This window comes from Silurus meridionalis, chromosome 12, assembly GCF_014805685.1.
Source record: "Silurus meridionalis isolate SWU-2019-XX chromosome 12, ASM1480568v1, whole genome shotgun sequence".
NCBI classification, from domain to species: domain Eukaryota; kingdom Metazoa; phylum Chordata; class Actinopteri; order Siluriformes; family Siluridae; genus Silurus; species Silurus meridionalis.
Genome location: NC_060895.1, coordinates 15,782,720 through 15,800,587, shown reverse-complemented (window position 1 = coordinate 15,800,587; position 17,868 = coordinate 15,782,720). Strand labels below are relative to the sequence as shown.

Sequence of the window (17,868 nt, the reverse complement as noted above, 5' to 3'; positions counted from 1 at the left end):
TGTTCCCTTTTAAAATTTAGGTTATTAATCTACGACTCCATCCGAGGTGTCGGAATGTAATAGTGTTGACATAGTCAGACTCCATGATAAGATTCTCCTTGCTGTGGGCAGAAAATGTTTGCCAATTCCTGACAAGAATAACAATGGGTCTCAGCATGCAGTGGAACGCAAATGCTTTTAATCGAACTGTATTTGTTTTGCATAAAAATCGTTTCTGTTCTTTTTTTTCCCCTGTATATTGATTGTTTTCGCTATGTTCGACTTGCAACTGAGAAAAACAAATATTTGAAAAATAGTCCAAGGAAGATTTATCCAAGGCTTTACTTAATGGAATTTGACTTAAACCAACATGTCAGCTAATATTACAATGACATAATTGATCTCTTCATTCATTAATTTTCAGTAAGTGCTTTATTCTGATCAGCAGATCCAGAGAAACAGTGGGTGCAACAAATACACCCTAGGTGAGACCTATTCACACAATAATTCACACACACATACCTAGAGCCAAACTAGATTTTTATTTCACCTTACAGAGAATTGCATGTTATTGGTAAATGGGAACAAAATAAGACAAAAGAAACCCAAAGACACATACACAGGAAGAACATTTGGACCTCAGATATCAATGTAAGTTTCAGATCAAACTGGAAGCCCTGGGCAAAACCTTTGACCTCGCCACCCAATCTGAGATTATATTGGCATGCAATCAGTATGCAGGTTTGTTAATTTAAGAATGCATTGACAGATTTCCTGGGATTATGCATTAGAACATACTGACAAGTGATTTTGGTATGTCACCTAATGATAATGACATAACATGGCAAACAATAAAATCATACTTTTCAAAATCACATTGGGGTCATTTTCTTATGGGTTTATTTTGAATACAGCATTTAACACTTCAAAAATATGTTATGTAATAATTATGTATAGTGCAGATGATTCAAATGATTTGCATATCGCTTTTAGTTCACATAACACTTTATTCAGCATGAAAAGTGTCCTCAGTATCCTAAAAAAAATGTATAATCCAGGCGTTACATTACCCTGGCATCAAAATTAAATATGTATTATGATTCTCTATAGAGCTCTATGAACATTACTGTAAATAAGGACTACTTTGATGTCTTTATTTCCCAGCATCCATCCCTCAGTGTAACAGTAATCAAGGCATAACTAACATACACAGTTCATCTCTGAAAGGCTTCTATTACATGCTCAGCAGTATGATGAATGTCCTCTATGGCCGGCTGTCCATCCTTAAAAAGGCATTAAAATGCTATGCTTGGAGAGGAGAATGGCAATTAGGCTGCAGTCCTACAAGGTCCTTAGCCTCCACTGCTTCGTGGCACACTCAGATCTATGTCTCTCTCATTCTCTCCTGTTCTGAAACCTGCCTGTGGGGGGCAGGTCCCTGTGGTGATTAGTCTAACCAACCATGAGAAAGAAAGGCTTTGTCCTCCACTGCACAAGATCAGGGCCCTTCTCCTTCACCCTGCCAAACAGCTCCATCCCCTGCGGTATATTGTCTTCAACTGACCCTTTCTTCGAGAGCAACTCGTCATACTCTGTTCACAAACTCTAAAAAGACTATCCTATTTTCTTGGAAAAACTGCACAATAAATATATTCTTGGAGAAGTCTCCTGTTTGTGTTTACTGAATAAGCAGCATGCTTGTCCTCTCAATGCCCTTTAAAAGAGCACCGCTTCTCAGTGCTGATAATTAGAAAGAGCTGAGCTATGCATGAAAAGGCATGAGACTTCTTTTGCATTTTAGGTCAGCCTGCATTCTGCTTGATGATAATTTACTTACAGTTTCTGCATGTGTTTGAATACATTTACCCAAAGGTTTACTCTATTTTAGCTGAAACATGCTAATTTGGCTGAAAATCTCATGGATACTTGTGATACATGTTAAAGATAATGGCAAAGCATTATCATGGAGAATAAGGAAGCATCTTATGTTCGCTTTTATGCTTTCATTACATTACATTTCATTATGTTGCTGTATGCTTTCATTAGCATTATTTACTGAGTTACTTAAAATGAACAAACCATAAGCTTTAAATATGGACGCAAATGCGGGTAAACAAAAGCTTTATTAAGCACATTTACAGGCTAATGCAAAACAAAAACAAGGTCAGGGAACAAAAACTAAGTTTGAGCTTAAATGTGTTTAATGGGAATTAAAGTGCTAGGCAGACATTACTGTAGTGCATGTTTGTTATAGGTATTTATTTATGGGTATTTAGATGCAGATTCTGAGATAAAGATGTTAATCAAATACTTCTGCATAGATGAGTAAAATTAAATTAGCATGTCACCAATTGATCTCCAAGTGTAAACATTAAAGCTTGTGTCTCAGCCTCAGTACTCAGCAAAGGATAAAGTGAAAGATCTACAAGAAAGTGGCCCATGCAGAGAACTGATCTCAACCCCACTGAGATTATTTTAACAGCAAATGGAGGTTTAATTGGAAGTGGGATGTGTGATGGTCAGGTGTCTACAAACTTTTGCCAATAAAGTATATGTGAGAGTTGTTATGTAAAACATTACCGAACATTTCTATCACATTCAGAATGGTACAATCTTTCTGAAGTGATATAATTATTCAGTTTTTTAATATTTTTCACTTAATAATGCAGAGAATCAGTCTGAAATACTGTTGTCATGTATTATATCTAAAAAAATAAACTGAATAAGAAAATGAATATGCTACCTAAATATTCACCACTAGCTTTTCTGGTTAACCAGTTTGGCTTAATGTGACTGAAGTGGCCCATTAAATGAATAATTTATTAAAAATAGTGCCCTCTTCCCCCGTCATCCACAACCACGAGAGGTGATGGCCTAGCCATTGTCACCTCCATGCTGTTTCCTTCACCTGTGCTCACCTTAGCATTAATATTTTATCACCTCTGGATTATTGATGAAGCATGAGCTATATGCAATGGGAAGTGCTGCAGGCCAATTACTGTGACAAGTGAACACAATGCACACAGTGAGAACCCCCCACATAAACACTCCAGACTACCTCATGGGGACACTTAACACTATACGCTTTTAGGCATTTTTTGTTGTTTTCTGCTTTATGCAAGAACAATGTTACAACTTAAGAGTATAGAGTTATGAAAATAAATCAGAGTATAAAGCCCAATCATATTTGAAGCCAAGTATAAAAACCGCATTGAAAGGTCAATCACACATTTGTACAATACCTCCATGGCTCTTTTGTGGACTCCAGAGGAGAAAATTGTACAGTATTTCAAAGAAATTACACTTAAGTACATATTGAGCGAAGAAATAAAAAAGAGAAAAAGGGAAATACAATAAAGAGGAAAATTGCATGTTATTATGCCGTATTTCATTTTCTTTCTCTCTCTTTATTTCTCTGTACTAAGGAAAGATTTGAAAATGACTTTTGGGAATACAGGATGATCTTGGTAAATGTCAAACCAAATAAGTTTCGTGGCTGTAACATTAGAATTGGTATTTACCCAAAAAACTACACAACGGAACAGATTCCGAAAATTAGTTAGACAGAAATTAGTCCTTATGCTTCCATGCTTCTATTTTATAATTATATACAATATTGGTTAATTAGAGTCTTTATTTACTTAATGCATACTGTTGATGTTCAGGTTTGAATCCAAGCCAAGCAGGTAGTGACTGAATTATTAATTCAAATATAATTTCTTTGTTCGCAATTCTTTTTTATTTTTTTTGCAAATCAACAAAACTCTGGAAACTGCTTCTCTTTTCTGTGTAGAGCCCTTTTACTGAGAAATTCTGTTCATCATGCCAATATTGCATCTTGATTCTGATTCCTTGATTTCATCTTTCTGGAAGGATATTGTTATAATTTTTGGTTATAATCAGTTCAACCTCCTGTATTGTGACCATTGTAACAATGGTTGATTCATTGCTAAATTGCAAGCCGCTTAAAGATAATAAAGATGATGCTCATACCGCGATTATGTGGTCAAATGTCAGTGGTCAAAATATTTTTGATTATTTTCCTGTAACAGTTGATATGATTGTGCCTGTTCTAATACATTATTGCCTTTATAGTTACAACTTATTCACACCAACTTAAACCCTAACCTTTACCATGACCCCTATCCTAAACTGAAACTTAATCTTAACCCTAACTCTTACCCTATCCCTAAACCTAGCCCTAACCCTAAATCTAACCTATCTAACCTAATCTACCTAATCTTAACGTAACTCTAAACCTCACCCTAAACCTAACACAAAACCTTAACCTTAAGCCTTTCCTCACTTTTACATTTATGGAATTTGGCAGACGCCCATATCCAGAGTGACTTACATTTACTGTATCACATTTATACAGCTGAGCAGCTATGAGGTTAAGGGCCTTGCTCAGGGGCCCAGTATTAGCAGCTTGTTGTGGCTGGGATTTGAAGTCACGACCTTCAGATCCAAAGTCCAATATCAACCACTAAGCTACCACATTCCAGAGGTTGACCTTGCCTTAACCCTAATCCTTACCCTAAACCTAACTATAGACTTAACTCTAAATTTTACTTTAAGCCAAATAAATAAATAAATAAATAAATAAATAAATAAACACATGTGTGGCTTTCTGTGACTAACATTTAAGTATCTAGTCTATAAATGGTTAAAAAAGTATGATGTGATTTATTATTACACTATTAATTCTGTAATCATTATCAAATTGCTGTGATATAGGAGAAATAACACTGCTGTGATATAGGGGCAAAGTATTTGGGTGGCTAACAGTCTCTTGCATGTCAATCCATCATTGATTCCTTTCCAACAACAGAACACCTGCTCATGTTTTATTCCTTACACTGTTAACAGACAATTGATATTTGAATTCACCACCAGGCTTGGCTGGCATTTAGACCTAACACTAACTCTAGACCACAAATCTACAAAAGAAGCGCAACTTTTTCCAAAAGCAACGTCTTACTCGTCAGCATTGTCCTGCCAGCAGCCAAATACCTTCATTTGCCAGAAACCACAAATTACTCAGTATGCAGCTAGAGTAGAGAAAATTACTTTGACATTAAGCGTCTTGTCCCTTTGCATGCTGATGAGGGACAGCGAGACAGAGGGGTAATAGTGATGGAGGATTCAACCTTCTGCTGTCCTTATCTGACATCTCCTTGGAGGAAAGACAACCTGTCAACACAGCACCTCCCGCTCGGCCCAGACTTATGCTGACAACAGAAACGACATTAGTGATTGCATGCCTGTACACACATAAAGAAGCCCTTCGACATGCAGAGTGAAATAAATTAGAGAAGAGGGGTATTTTAACATTCCCTGTAGAGTTGTGTACATGCACATGACAGTCTGCTTAATTAAAAACCTTTCCTGATAAGGATTTAATAAGGAGATGACTACAGAGCTAATGATTTCTAAATAGTTGCCTCTGTGATAACAAAACATAATTCATCTTAATCAGGAACAGGTAGACAAAACAATAATAAATCTTTGACATAACTAAAATAGTTTTGACCTCAACTGTGCACTAGTAAGCCCTAAATAAACAATTTCAACCAGATTAAGACAAGTAAAGGAAATGTGCACAATATTTAATATTTGGGAATTAATTAATGTGGGGTAGGCGCTTATATTTTGACACTCATTTTTTATTTATTTTTGATCACGTATTGTTCATGCTCATGTGATGCTGCACATCTTTGTTCAAATTCAGAAGTGCAGTTTCAAGATATAACATTGAATTGCACCCCCTTAAATAAAAAAACAACAAAAAAGATCATATAAGTGTCATGTTCCTATTCGTTTTGCTGTGAGGCTGACATAACAAATGACTTTAAATTTTCTTGGCAAAAGGTTTTGACACTTTCTGGGCTGACTTTCATTATGAAAAATGACTTTCCAAGGCCATGACACTTTAAAGACAGTTACGCAATATTTTCTCTGACCCTAAATTAGAGTAAGTTTAGTTTTGATGTTGGAAATGTCACCTAGTTCTCTGACAGGCATACCAGAAGCACACCAAGCTGCAAAGCCAGCTGCCATGTCAAATCCTCATGTAAGTCACACCAGAAAATGTCATTAACCCATAAAATGCCACATCCAGCCATGGCTGAGAACCAAGAAATTGGTTTGTGCTTAATCGGTGGGTGGGATGGAGTTACCTTCACACTCCTGTCAATCACAGCAACACTAGATAAACTTGACTCTGTATGGGCTCATGGATGTGGAAGAGGGCAGACAGCTCCTGCTTTCTAATGGGTTATGCTGGCTTGTGAACATGAGAAGCATTTCAAAAAGACACAAACTCTGTTTTGAAATTTTGAAGTATGTCTTAAACATGAAAGAAAGAGAGAGAGAGAGAGAGAGAGAGAGAGAGAGAGAGAGAGAGAGAGAGAGAACAAGAGCTGGTGGGTGAAAACTGGCAGGTGACCAAACTGGGGAGGAAAAAGATTGAGCTTAACTGACTTCGGTAGGATGTAAGTATGACATGAAAAGAAACTTGTTTGTAGCATTTTTTAGGTGAATGCCTGGAATTGTCAAGAGAAGCTTAGGTAGGTTTAATATAACACTATGAACACTTTTAAAAAATACTCAAAAAATACTTGCATAAAAGCTCTGAACGGGTTCATTAATTTTGTGTTAACTTAGGATTAGTACCGATGCCATTCCTCTCCTTGAAGTGGAAATAAAATATAGATGTCTTTGTAAAAGTGTGTATTTTGTTAGCGTTGTCAGAGCACATAAAGGTCACAAAAAGTTACTTAAACTGCAATTTTATAGTCTGACCTATGTGGCTTCTGGAATTCTTCTATTATAATGAACATGCAGCATTTTTAAGTGAAATGGCAATACAGCATCAACAGAGAACAACAAAAGCAAGTAGCATTAGCAACAAGTTACTCAGCTAAGCTCATGACTCTAATGAATACCTCCTCAAAAAAGGGGACAATTCCTAAGTAACTCGATTAATTCGATTACAAAAATCTATTGAGGCAAATTAATTTGCCTCCATGCTTCGTTTAGTCCATTTAACTAAACACAGAGCACTGTGTTTCCCACGGACCATTATAACTGACGCACCACCTGCTAAACTCTGGAGCGCTCTGGACAGGTAACACAGAAGACGCTACAGAATAAAAACAGGAAGAAAACAGCGAGGGTAGAGAAGATTCAGGTCAAAGAAAACATCTCAAACTAAAATATGAAGAAAACACTGTACAGTGCATTTACTGTCTTTAAAGTAATTTTAGATGGATCTTTTGAATGGATATTTTTTAATTATTTACAAAAAGTCCCTCTGCAGTGGCCGCGTAAGGTAGGAAGTGGAGCACGTTTTTAAAACTGCCGATAAATACACAGATTTAGTGTGTGGATAATTCCAAGCAGCTTTTCCAGAGACAGGAAAACCACATCAAGAAACTGTGCAAGATTTTTGCTATTAAATGCACTAAATGGGTTTAGTTTTCACTGATATTCTTTTATGCAATTTCAGCAAAAAAAGAGAAATAAACGAGTTGTTTGTTTAAAGAGATCTGTCTTATTTTTTCTTTCTTAGTTAGTATTGCTCTTTAATCAAAAAGTACTTATCCAATTACTCGAATATTAAATGGAATAATCATTAGAATACTTGAATAGTAAAATACTCGATAGAAGCAGCCCTAATTCATATGGCCAATTAATATGAACAAGTCTGTATTTTAACTAATATAAAGTCAGTACTGTTATTAAATATAAAACAGAGAAAAAGTTGCAACCTCACCTCAAATACAAAATCAGTATGCAAAGCAGAGAATGTGCGCACACACACACACACACACACACACACACACACACACACACACACACACACACACACACACATATGCTCACACAGACACATAGTGCTAACCAGACAGAAGCAGGATACAGGCTCTTGAGACAGTCCAGTCTCTACTGATACCTTGGCTCAAGTTGTTTCATGTCACTGTGACCTTCGAGAAGAATGTGCCCTAAATGGTTCCTCATCCATGCACACTGTGACCTTTCTAGCTCGGAGGCTTTTAGCCATACCTGCTGCACCACACAGATCCACCACCTGTTCAAAAGCCAGCTATCAGCACGCTCCGGCACTGAACGCACACTATAAAGACCACAGGCTCTCAGTCACCTTGACAGTCAACAGCTCGAGACGGCAGAAATCAAAGTCTCATCCGGCTTTTGTTTTTATAGCCAGGTTCTTAATGTCATATAAAGCGATACAATGACAGAACCATAATCAAATAACAGTGTTTAATGCGTTTGACTTTTTTCTAAAACTTATCCAAGATCATATAAATGTGAGAAATACTGCACTAAAAGGGAAAAAAAGATGTTCAAATAGAATGCTCTGGAAGTGACTTCCTATGCATCTAATGCATCAAGGCATTAAAAATTAAGAAAAGTACAGCAGGCAATAAAAAAACCTAAGTAACCTCCTTGTCTCAGTGTTTGACCCTGTTTGCAGTTGCTTGTTTTATGCTTGTTGTATCTGGACTGTAGACTGTAGAAATCATAGCAATGGTGTGTCTGGGACTAAAATCTTGTTTTAAATTTCATTACAAATTCCAAATTCAGAATTGATGAGTATGATATAAGTTTATGCAATGCAAGAAGATTTGGTTGTCAATTGTGGCCTGGAGAGACAAATATATTTACACTTATACTGTAAGTCTAAAATAAGGGTACCTACAGATTGGTCAGCAGCATAATTGCTTTGTGAAAGTAAAACTATTGGCTCCCTACTGAAAGCCTATAAGCACCACATGGCTTAGATGCATTTACCCTGTAGTCAAAGTTCTCTCAATTTCAACTCTGACCCAGTCTGTGCTGACCTTTCCAAAAAGCACCCAATAAGTTAAGCCCTCAAACATGACGTAGCAGAGTATATATATTTTTCCAATTTTTTTACAAAGGACAACCAAAGAAAAAACTTTTTTATTTGAGTTTTGCAGAATGGGCTAGCCTTATGAAGGTTCTCAAAGTAAATAAGATTTATTATTTGTATGGTACTCACCTTTATGGTGAGAGAAGTGCTAAATGCTGATCATCAGTGAGTGGCCTGACATGTGGCCATTAGTAGATATGAGTTTTAGATATAAGCTTCCAAAACTCAGTATAATTAATTTTAACATAATCACTCATGAGAAATAAATGTAATCATAATTGAAACAAAAAAACCCTACAAATATAAATGTCACCAATCAGCTATTTTTAAATTTAAGTTTGAGATCAATTGTATTATTTCTGGAGCTAGTACTTCTAAATATTGATTGCAGTTTTTTATATTAGATATTTGTAATATTGTATTTCCTATTTCTATTTGAATATACTATATTATTATATTGTCTCTGATTGAATTTTTTAACTTAAGTTCTCTTAAAAGCCCAGTTAGATAATGAGGAGTTGATGATGACATCATTGCTCTTCACACTAAGCAGTGGTATATTTTCCAATATCCACCTCCAAGAACACAGGTTTTCAAATGCCCTGGAAATTTCAGTTTTTTCTATTGACAGAGCTGAAATAACTCACGAAGTGCTTTATAATGAGCTAGGCAACCTTGAGGTGTACAAAAAACCTTGATACTGTGCAAAGAAGTCATTCCCTAGGCCTGGGGTTGAAAATCCCTCCCTAAGAGCAAAATGCAGGTTGAAAAAAAAAAAATCAGGTATGAAGCAGACTTTTAAAAAGGTGTAAACAATATATAACATAGCGTGTAAAAGAAATAACAATAATGTTAAAGTGTTCAACCATTCGGCACAAGTTAATTTGCACAATGGTGTCAGTGAATTTATAAGCTATCAAATTTAAATAAATAATAAAAAATGATAATAGGATAATAATAAAGGTGGTACAATATGTCCTTACCGGCCCCAAATCCCCCATATGATTTTAAGCTTCCATCTGTATGGAGTGTCACACTGCCAGAGCAAGTGTTTTTCTCATATGGCAGGGGTTATTTTTAGGTTCTCCTGTTAAAAGTACTTTTACATTTAAATAAAATAAAATAAAATGCAGTCAAAAAGCATCCAATAAACATACAGTATCCCATGTAAGATTGTAATATTTATGCTGTTATTATAAACGTTGCCACATTTTTATATCTTTTTACTAACAGAGACCAGCAAATACAAATAAATGACTGTAGATAGAAATACCAATAAAACTATGAAACACTCAAAACACCACTTTAAACTGTCTTTCTTTTTCTTCCATGAACTGCCATTTAATTGCTTTCCCCTACAGATGCTAATTATCTCTGTATAAATAGATAGAATAGTGATCTACTCCAATGAACAATGTAAAGATTTCTTGTTTTCCATGACAACAGATATATTAACATTCTGATCCTCACATACAGATCCTGTTTCGAAAACAGCACCAGCTGTAATGTAACACTGTAATCAAATATGACTGACATCTTTTCTCTCATAAATTACTGTACATTTATTCATTACACAAACATTCTTAGAAAACCCCACAGCTGTTGAATTAAGACAAACATGCGAGACGTTCTTGTGAGACATCTGAGATGTTCTAGTGAGACGTTCTTGCTTTTTATAGGCTAAATTTCATTAGAGACTTAGATGTATGAAGGAAAGATTGACATTTTCTCAAACACCTTTGTTTGCCAGCAAGTCATTCTCTAAAGGAACATTTAGCAGATGTTTAGCTGTGTCATGCACTGTGCACACACACACACACACATTTTATATGTGCCCTTGGCATACAACGCCGACCTCAAACACATGGCGAGACTTCCAGGATAGATCCCTTAGAGACTGAGAAGCTTGAAGCAAAATGACTTGGGCGAAGTCCAGATATGATAAAAATTATTTCTGTTTTCTTTTTGAGAAATGTGTTATTCTGAGGAGAAAAAAAAGGAATAGAGAAAATTTGGCTTTAGGAATTGGTGGCCATGTGTTCAACAGCTCTTTGTGGAGATCACAACAAACCCAATCAATTAATCACATGTATAATATCATCTCTTTGATGATTAGATCTCAGATCCTACAATTGAGAATCATTTGGAGCTTTATTGGAAAAATGTATAACATTGAGTTTTGCCTAGCCTCTAATAATGCCATACTAATAGTTAGTGACCTAAACTAACATCTATATTTATTCAGGAAAAGTTATGTGTAATCAGGAATAAGTTTAGACTCATCTAAAGACGAGTTTCTGAATGCACTAATCAGATTATTTAAATCTGGAGTGTAGTTCTTTACACACTGGTTTGAGGATTCTTCTTTAGTATAAGTATCAGGCTTTTTATGTCTACCGCCAACTTTAAACACAAGCACTTGTATGTAAAACAAAAATGTTAAATGTGGTCTAAAAATGGATGTAAATGTTCTTTTTGTTTGTTTGTTATTACAACTTCTTCTTCTTTCGGCTGCTCCCACCTATGGCAGGTAGTTGGTGTGAAAGAGGCAGATGTAGAGGACAGAGTAATATGGAGATGGATGATCCGCTGTGGTGACTCCTAATGGAAGCAGCTGAATGAAAAACAAGAAATTGTAAAAACTAAAAACATTGACATCCATTTTCAGACCACATTTGGACATTTGTCTTCCCTCACCACATCCATAAACATCCTCCTTGGCCTTCCTCTTTTCCTCCTTCCTTGTGGCTCCATCCTCAGCATTCTCCTACCGATAAACCCATGTCCCTCCTCTGCACATGTCCAAACCATCCAATTCTTAATTTTTACAACTGAAAAATGTAAATACTGCTATAATTGCTGAAGAATAAAAACGACGTTTTTTAAATAAACTTCTAACTAACATCTAACATCTAAGTACTAGAAATCACTGTACATTGTTCATTTTTATTGCATTCATATTTAATACCATTCACTGAATTCTTATAAAAGTACAAGGATCAAATAGCACAACTTATTGTTTTACATTTTCTAATTTTTAAACAGGCAGAATTTTTAATCAGGATAATTCCTTTGCCCAACCAATGGAATACATTAGATACATATACATATGTTACGTGTGTATAAGCTATACTGTCCCACATAGTAATTCTATTTTGAATTATTATAATAAATAAATAAAATACTACCAGTATTGTAGTTGATTTCATGTGCTCTGCTGTTTCCACAATTTGATTGATAAGCTGACTGAGCACTCATACACTTACTGTAATTTATTTTATAACTTTTTATAAAAATTCAGTCCTCTACACTTTAAATAAATAAAATTATAAAGCGAATACTTTGTATTTTGGCTCTGATACTTGTATACTTAAATTTTGACTTAAATATTTCGTATTTTTGACTCTGTATGACATTCTATAGTTTATTTTGAGTGTATTAACCCCTTAGAACATGAATTTCAGACTGATATATTGTGGTTACATAAAGGGATTTTACACAAACAGTTGTACAGTGCACCACAAATAAATAATGCTTCTCATTCATAAATCAAGCATAACTGAGATGCAATTTATAAATAGTGGCTACCAATTAATACAAGTTTAATATTAAATCTCTTAATTCATATTTAACTCACCTCTGAATACAGCTTTAATATCAAGACGAAAAAAAAACCAATCTCATTATGAATTATGATGTGCTAAATAATAAATGTGTTCACAATCAGACTACACAACACATAGATTAACTACTGAGAAACTCCCAGTATTTAATAGAACAAAGGCAGGCAGTAAACACTGAAAAAGTCTGCATGCATTCTTCTTTCCAAATTTATCAATAGAGCTAAAGTCTTTCTCTTTTGAAATTAGATTGGTTACTGTAGGTTAAACAGAGTCTAAAGATTTCTCCTTTACTAAGCATGTTAAATATACTTTAGATTTTCAAGAAAAAGAAAACCTGGTCATGAGACTCATTACTGGCAACTTTAGCCTCTGTCTGCTACACAGCCTATGGATTTAGATTCACAACAATCATTTAAGTAGGTCCTGGAAATCCAAGGCAACTGCACGTTTCTCTAACCCCCTGTTGACAGGGTGATTCCCAATAACTCAATTTCCAGCTTGTAATTTACTTTCAGTGCCCACTGAGTCTCCTGCTCAGCAGATCTATAGTCTAAACAAGGGCAAACAACTTTCTGTTTACACTGGCCTCTTTTTCAGAAGTACATTGACAATTTATGTGAGCTTTTTATATGGCCTGGTGAATGGATTTGGAACATAAAATGCACTTACAAAGTGTTGTCTTCCATACCAGGTGTCAAATGTATCACTTTTTTATAGGAATATCGCATTGCAACCTCACACCCAGACTTTTTCAGAGCAGCTCCTGTTGCAGTTACAATCCTTCAGTAAATTATTGAGTGACGGCAAGGCTGGCCATATGCTGCAAAGCAAGATATAGGCGTGGGGACACAGACTCAAGGTCAATAGCTGTGCCCTTCTGTTGAGCTTCCTTAGACCAGACTCATATAAAATATAACTCAACTATAATCCATTTCGTGTAAGTCAGCAGGATCCATAACAAAAGTTTTTAAAGATGCTTCTACTTGAACAGTGTGATTTTAATAAATATTGAGCTCCAAGGTCAATAATTCTCTTTAATCAGTAACCATTTCCATTAACCTTATCTGAATATTTAATATAAAGTGTTACGATTGTATTAAATGTAATCATGCATATGTCTGACAGCATGCATTCTTACATCTAGTTGACTTTAACACAATCAAACTTTGACATCTTTTTACTGTAGAGTGAGTAGAGCCCTGTCACCTTCTCGGTCCCTAAAACCAAGCTGGCCTTTATCAAGCCCTACTACACTGTGTGCCCTAAAGGAAAAAGCCAGTCACTGAGCCGTCTGACTAAATGTGAGAAAAGGCTGCTTTTGAATAGCTCCGAGCACTTAGCATGTCAGCAGATGGGAATCCAGTTGGCAGTGCTCTCATTAATGGAGCTCCAAGCCATCCTCCTTCTCATGGCCACCTGTCCGACAGGGGCAGTGCCACTCCAGCACCTGGCCAAACCATTACATGTTATGATCAGGGCTCAAGATGGGAGGCGTCGAGACTTCTTGCTTCATTTGTATGAGCGCTGGAGGGGGAAGTGGACTAATAGTGGCATATGCAGTCTCTTTTGGAAGAGGCAGTTTTTAAAAATAATGTCTATCACGGGGCTCATACTTAGTGGCATGGCGCAGAGTTACTATAAAGCTGGAACACAGAAAGTCAATGCTAACTGTACAGAGCATATGTTTGAAGAACACTGAAGTTGAGACATGGTGACACATTATTTAGTTAACATGGATGTTTACACAGTTACTAGGTTTAAGGTAAATAGTAAATCAATACAAAGATGATTCCTTAATATTTACAGTAAAGTTTAAATAACAAGCTGTTTGAATAAATAAAAAAAATAAAAATAAAAAACTCACCACCACAAAGCACAATTGCATTCAGTCAACTATCACCAGCAAAACAAAATATCTGTATAAAATAAATAAATGAATAAAAATATAATAAAAAAAGTGTATATATTTTACACATATATTATTGAATAATTGACTGATTGATTGATTGATTGATTAGTTAATAAAAAAAAAATGAATTGCACTTTTCCACCCCATACCCTGAGAGTGAATTTCGGTCATGACCAAGATTTGCTCATCTCTTTTTTTAAATGCTTAGTGTTTAAATGAATGAATCTTCTTTGTTTTCTGATCGAGATTTGCTCCACTTGCATTCCGGAAGATCAGAGAATTCCAACATTTTCATACATGAATATTAGTCTGCACAGAAATAATATTTTTCAGAGCACAGCCTATAAACTATTTGACATGAACACAAAACAGCAAAGACCATTCACTATTTTTACACTGCTGTGAAGCCTTATCATTGTCATCATACTGAACAAAACTTGGAACAAATAATGTATAAAATATATATCAAATACTTCATATGCTGTACAGCAACACACATAACACATTCTGAAGACCTCAATCCAAAGTTTTCTTTATTAACTGGAGTAAAAAAAATTGTTCTTCTTTTGATAATGATATATGAATAATAGCTAATGCCACATGAATCTTGGCTGCTACCTCAAACATGGAGCCATAAAACAGTTTGGACCAATTACCTTCCATGACTATATGTACAATCTTGCTCATTCATCCAGAAAAGTATGTATGCTCACTTTAACAAAGCAGCCATCCAAAATAACTAAACGCTGCATCAATCATGTAGGGAAGAGTGTCAACTAAAAACAATGTCAGTGTTCCAGCATATGAACCAACTGGCATATTGTGCACTGTTTCTAAAAAACTAATAATGGTTCTCTAGCCTCTCTCTCTCTCTCTCTCTCTCTCTCTCTCTCTCTCTCTCTTTCTCTTTCTAGAAGCCCCCCAACCCCACCCCTTCGAAACCTTGTACATTTGTGGACCTTTATGTAACAAGGCTTTATTTAGACTACATCTAGACCATAACACAATAGAATATATCTCATTTCTCACAATAAGGAACAGATATGCCTTCTTGCGTCATAGAAAGCTACAGAGGTGCTATATTTTTATCTGATAAACACAAATATAACAAAGTAAATTTAAATAAATGGTGCAATCTTGCTTGGTACCTTTAGGCATCTGTGTTTACTGACTTAATTAACATAAGACATGAACAAAAATAACCCAGATGCAAAAATTTATGTAACATATTTATTGTGTTGATGTATACTTTAATGCCAATAAGCAAATAAATAGCTTCCAGCCAACTACTTCTTTGTATATCAATAAATGTTTATCGTTGCACTCTGAGCTGCACAAAGGTTTAGCAGAGACACCAGTCCAAACATAATGCCCCCCCAGTTAATGTGAACGCATTTTACCCAGGTTAGAGCAGACATCTGCCAGGAAGTAATATCTCACCAGAGTGATGACCACAAGACTCCAAAAATCAATCTACCATGAAACCGTATAAAGAAACTGGGCATTACTAAATGTCCACAGAGAAACTAGACACCAAATTTTGTGCAAAGAGAGAGTTCTAAAAAATATTTTTGTGACTGTGAATTTTAAGATTTTGTGAATGCAATTAATTTAGCATTAGCATACAAAGTGTCAAAGCATTAGTGTTGTGTGCTTCGAAAGGGGTATACTCTCAATATATATATATAATTGTATAATTAAATGCCAAAACTACTTCTAAACCTCAGTGGCCGTGAGTCTGTTTGATCTTCAAGATTTCAAACAAGCATTCAAATGGGGAACACCTGGTTTGCCTAACTGCGGATTGATTGTGTAGTTCTATATACCTCTTTTGTACTGAGAGATTTGTATGATGGTAGCAATTAGGCTAATCTTTTTGTATTTTGTGTATTTTTATTTATTTATTAATTTATTTGGTTATTTTCTTGTGGTGCCAACACTCACCTTGCAGCATGCAATAATTACAGTGCTCCAGTCCTATAAAAGTCTGGTAAAATATTAATAACCATCCTTTCTATCACAAAGCAAGTATTACAAGTGTGAAAACAACCTGAGACAATGACACTGTCACCATAAATAGCATGACTTATAGAGCAGAGGGCAGGCTCTGACTTTTAGAGCTTTGTTTGAAAATCTGGGAAATAATGCTTTAGCAGGGTGTCCTGGCAAGCAAATGCAAGGGCATTTTCTTTGTATAGAACTGGGTTTGAAAATACCATTGCACTGGCAGATGTTGAATGTGACATCTGCTGGTGCACTACCTTACCTTTTGTTGACACATTTATTTCTAACCTAGAAAATAGTTAATGCAGAGCCAAGTTAGCAATACAAAGCCAATTCAAGTCTTTGATTTTAAGAAATAGAATCACTAATCTATTTGAATTCAATAAATAATGGTATCCCGGTCCACTTTTAAGATATTGGAACATGTATGGACCAAGTATAGATGTCATAAAGAACACAAATGCACTGTACTTCGAACTAAAATATATACCAGGAGAATTGTTTCATCTTCATGTATTTAACTTTTCATGTCAAATGAAGGGTATTACAGTCAGACAAAATTATGACACTATTTCAGCTGGAAATAACGGACAATTTTTGTCTAATCTCTAGCCTGCAACCTGCCAAAACCTTTACAATAATTAGCAAATCACTTAATAGGTGACATCATTAAAGTGCTGTCTATGTTTCAATCAGAAATTCTGTAAATGATATATATTTTTTTTTCCAAAATACATTTTTGCTCACAGCTGATCTCAAGACCAGTCCACTATTTACAGGTTTCCTTGTTTGATTGGCAACTAATGAACAAAGGCATCCTGTATTGAGTCAATACCCAATGACTATATAACCCCAATCTTATCATCTCTACACTGGCTACCTGTTAAGTTTAAAATCGATTACAAACTATTGCTACTTACTTACATGTATCTCTCCAGTCTTCTAAGACACTACAATCCATCAGGATCTTTGAGATCTCAAAAGTCTGGACTTCTAGTAGTTCCTAGAATAACAAATTCCACTACAGGCAGTAGAACATTCTTACATTTAGCTCCAAAACTTTGGTATAGTCTTCCTGACCGTGTTCATGGGTCAGACACACTTTCCCAGTTTAAGTGCAGATTAATGACGTATCTTTTTAGCGAGTCCTACTTATAACACATATCACATCATAACCTTGTGCTCCAGTACATCTGATCACATGCACATTATCAACTTGTGCTTGTTAATATTATAAACAGCAGCTACGCTAATTTCTCTCCACTGCTTCTCTTTCTCTAGCCATCTCGAGGCATCCTAAAGTTGCGCCAGCTCCAGTTGTGTCCCACCTCATAAATATTGTGGACCTTTAAAGAAGTAAATGCCGACCAGCAAACATCTCGAACCATCTAGAGACGTATCAGTGCCATTTGGATTCCACTTCATGTGGAGTT

The 17,868-nt window shown here is 35.5% G+C and overlaps 1 protein-coding gene across 6 annotated transcripts in view; it reads right to left on the bottom strand.

Annotated features, from left to right (window-relative positions):
* Nucleotides 1-17,868, bottom strand: part of cadm2b (cell adhesion molecule 2b) — a 161,909-nt gene that overhangs the window by 56,718 nt on the left and 87,323 nt on the right. The window lies entirely within an intron of this gene.